The sequence below is a fragment of the Callorhinus ursinus genome, unplaced genomic scaffold, assembly GCF_003265705.2.
Source record: "Callorhinus ursinus isolate GAN/ISIS: 27379988/994484 unplaced genomic scaffold, GSC_fseal_2.0 scaffold8, whole genome shotgun sequence".
Taxonomy (NCBI): domain Eukaryota; kingdom Metazoa; phylum Chordata; class Mammalia; order Carnivora; family Otariidae; genus Callorhinus; species Callorhinus ursinus.
Genome location: NW_027397070.1, coordinates 24,668,653 through 24,672,943, shown reverse-complemented (window position 1 = coordinate 24,672,943; position 4,291 = coordinate 24,668,653). Strand labels below are relative to the sequence as shown.

At 43.5% G+C, this 4,291-nt stretch overlaps 1 pseudogene; it reads left to right on the top strand.

Annotated features, from left to right (window-relative positions):
• The first annotated feature begins 291 nt into the window (after positions 1–291).
• LOC112822875 (U2 spliceosomal RNA) lies at positions 292–441 on the top strand (annotated as a pseudogene).
• The last annotated feature ends 3,850 nt before the right edge of the window (positions 442–4,291 follow it).

Here is a 4,291-nt window from a genome sequence, read left to right as displayed (position 1 = left end):
ATGTGCCCTCCTTAATGTCCATCACCAGTGACCCCATCCCCCCAACTCCCTCCCCTCCAGCAACCCTCAGTTTGTTTCCTATGAGTAAGAGTCTCTTATGGTTGGTTTGTCTCCCTCTCTGGTTTCATCTTGTTTTATTTTTTTCTCTCTTCCCCTATGATCCTCTGCCTTGTTTCTTAAATTTCACACATCAGTGAGGTCATATGATAATTGTCTGTCTCTGATTGACTTATTTCACTTAGCTTAATACTCTCTAGTTCCATCCACGTCGTTGAAAATGGCAGGATTTCAATTGCTTCTCAGCCTTTTGGCTAAGATCAAGTGAAAATGGCAAGATTTTGTTTTTTTTTTGATGGCTGAGTACTATTCCATTGTATATATACATACATACGCCACATCTTCTTTATCCATTCATCTTTGATGGACATCTGGGCTCTTTCCATAGTGTGGCTATTGTGGCCATTGCTGCTATAAACATTGGGGTGCATGTGCCCTTTTGGATCACTACATTTGTATCTTTGGGGTAAATACCCAGTAGTGCAATTGCTGGGTTGTAGGGTAGCTCTATTTTCAACTATTTGAGGAACCTGCATACTGTTTTCCAGAGTGGCTGCCCCAGCTTGCATTCCCACCAACAGTGTAGGAGGGTTCGCCTTCTCTGCATCCTTGCCAACATCTGCTGTTTCCTGCCTTGTTAATTTTAGCCATTCTGACTAAGCCATTATGGTTTTGATTTGTATTTCCTTGATACCGAGTGGTGTTGAGCATTTTTTCATGTGTCTGTTGGCTATTTGGATGTCTTCTTTGGAGAAATGTCTGTTCATGTCTTCTACTCATTTCTTGATTGGATTATTTGTTCTTTGGGTGTTGAGTTTGGTAAGTTCTTTATAGATTTTGGATACTAGCCTGAAGGGCAATTTTACTCTTAAATTTGAACACAGGTTATTTTTCCCCATGGACTTTCTGGTATGTGTTCGGAAAAGGAAACATACTTCAAACGTTCCTGAGAAATGCAGAATTAGGAGGAAAAAATTGCTGTAAAAGCAGTTAAAATTCATCTCACATATGTTGCATCTAACACACCCAAATGTTTGGGATTAAGCTGATTAGCACTGCCTTCTGTGATGGTGGGTAATCAAGTCCAAAATGTGTGTTGCCACCACAGAGCTGGCCTGATGGGGACTTGGTATTAAGCTCTCTTTCAGACCTCATGGTCCCTGAGGAGTTCAAAATACTTCGAACTGTAGTAAAATTAGGCAAGGGAAAAGCTGTTCATGAATGATCTCTTGGAGCGGCTGCATGCTGGTGGACTCACCAGGCTCTAGAATTGGATTTTCAGGTTCAGAAAAGTAATTCTATTGCTTCTTTGTTGGGGGTAGCCAAGCTTTCATGGTTCTGATTTATCCACCTGAATTTTCTGCCTAGGGTATTCCCTTCTGGAAAGAAGGTTTGCTTAGGAGACCACATGCTTCATAGAGGAATAAGGCATAATGTAACTTCAATTTTAGAATAAATTTATATGGAAGAATGAATAAAAGTCCAAGCAAAGCTAAGTCTACTTTGAAAAGAGGAGGAAAATTGGAGAGGGATTCACCCAATTAGAAATTAAAGCATATTGCAAAGCCAGAATAATAAAAACAGTAAGATTCTGGTGCACAAACAGAGAAGCAGACCTAATGGAACAGGACAGAGAATTTCAAGAAGCTCCAGGTGTCTACAGAGGCTAGGTTTTTGATGAAGATGCCACCACAGATAAGTGGCAGAAGGAAGGTGTGAAGAGGTTTAAAGTTCTTCCTTCCTTTCTTCCGTCCACTTTCTCTTTGAATTACTTTACTTCGCTCTTTTCATTCTGCCCTCTGATGCAGTAAGAAGGGTGGGCCCCTGCCCTGGAGGAGCCTCACCCCGCTTTCTTACCTTAGGAGGCTGGTGGAAATGAAGCAAAGGAGATAGTATTCAGATGACTGGGACCTATTTCTGATCTAACCCAGAGTTACAGGAGACTAGAGAAGGATTTAGGGGTAAAATCCTAATTAGAATAATCCAGATGTAACTGAGCCTCTCTGGGGGAGCCCATGCCCTGCTCCATATCGTTTTTGAGGCATTCCAACAACAGAAACAATCCTAACCCAATACCCAGAACACCAGGCATTGAGACGGTTTTAGTGAAGGCTTTAGCGGGAGACAGGGAAGAGGGTTTTCCTGGCTTTGAAACTCCTCATTAACATCTCCGTTCTCAGCTTCGCCTTGTTTCACCTCTCTTCTGATTCCCACTCCATCTCCAGAATCTTTCCATTCCTGTAACTACTCTCACTCCCCCTCTTTGCTTGCACACTTTTCTTAGAAAAATCCAAAGAAAGCTCCCTCCTTGGATGGCAGAAGGGAATTGCCCACAGCTAGTAATTTGTTTTCCCTTTGCCTCGAATTTACTCTGTGGGTATTCCATCCTTTCTTGCTTTAGGAAAATCATAGGTGGGTATCCCAGATTTATGGCTGACACTTTCGAGGGGCACAGCTACAATTAATTTTGGTTATAAAGACTGGTGTGTGTCCCTTCCTAGATGTTGCCGTATGACTCCCAGCTTGGGCTTTTATCTTATCCTGCACATTCCTCATGGACGATTTCTGGTGTTAATGACCTTCAGTAGTGGGTCTTCTGCTACTTTTGTGCAGAACAGGCTTATTCAAAACCCGGGTAGGAGAAGAGACTAGAATAATGACTTTTTTTTGCTTCATGAACTTTTAAATATTCATTTTATGTTTGTTTGATGGAAATGGCAGGAGGTCTCCCTTTTGTGTGCTTAAGATAGAAAACAAAATTTCAGCAGAGGACAGAAAAAAACTTTCTTTGGGAAGTACAGGAATGGGTAGGAGCGTGTTTTTGATTCCAAGTCTTATTACCTGGCAAAAACAACGCCTGTGTCTCTTGAGGACATCAGGTGGGTGTTCTATACAGGAAGTCTCCACTCTAGTCCTGCCCTTCCTTATCTGACTGTCACTGACTCGGGAGTCATTGTCAGTACACTAGTGCTTGAAAAGAATCTGTGGGTGGAGAACTGGGGGGTGAGAAGGGGAAGAAGGAGTGGCAGAGCGGAAGTGACCAACTGTTCCCTTCGTTCCCAGGCAGGAATTTTCTAGTTAATGTTAGTTAATCCTCCATCCTACCAGTCAGAACTCATTTGGGTAAATAAACACCTGTTAAAAAAACATGTAGTGTTTGTGGAAAGCCTACATAATGTTCTCACAGGTGGAATTAATCTCTTTCTCCTCTATACATCTGTGTTGGTTACTTCTTACTGTGTAACAAACCACCCTGGATTTAGTGGTTTGAGAGCGCCAGTCATTTTATTTGCTCATGGTTCTGTGGGCCAGCAATTTGGTCTGGTACCAGATGGTTGGTTCTCCTGCTGGTCTGTCTTTTGGTCACCTGGGTCTCTGTGGTTATCTGGAGGTTTCAGTTGGAATGGCTCATCTCTGCTATATGGGGACATACCTTCCAGCAGGCTAGCCTGACCTTCCTTACAAGGTAACACTGCCTTCTAAGAGACTTAGAGCTGAATCTTCAAGGCCTCTTGACACAATGGCTCAGATATCACACCATGTCATTTCTGTTGCATTCTATTGGTCAACATGAGTCACAGGTCAGCCAAAATCCAAGGAGTGGAATCATAGACTCCACCTCTTGATGAGAGGATCTACCAGGTCTCATTCCAAAGGAGGCATGCCCGTAGGAAGGGGAAAAATTGTTGTGGCCATCTATGCAGAGAATCTACCACGGCTTCTATGGCATACAGACTTTGTCTCTAGGCTTCCAGAAAGCAGGAATTCTTAATCATCTGGCACTACAGGGACTAGGGCCTTTAGTCATTGGTTGAACTGAATTCACATGTGGAGGGAAGCCAAAAACTAAGTGTCTGGACATAAGGCCCAGTCAGGGGACTTGGGGGTATGTTCAAAGGCTAGATGCCTAAACTTATTGGAACATCTGCTGAGACAACTGCCTCTGGACATCCATGGAGAACAGGGAGGATCAGTGGCGAGTAAGGCTTAGGGCTGAAGCTAGGTACCAGGAAATGGGTAGCAGTGGAGTTCAGTGGAGAAGCCTGAAAAGGGGTGTCAGGATCTGGGATAAGCTGATGTAGTGCCATCTGGGTGTGCCTGTGGAGCTCAGGAGCTCAGGACTGTGGATCCCAGGGGTCTTTCAGTTGTGGCTTGAAGAGGGGTGGTAGATAAAAGCTTGGTTGTGTTTATAATTCCCCAGAATAGGGCAGGGTTCTGCTGACTATTGCAGCAG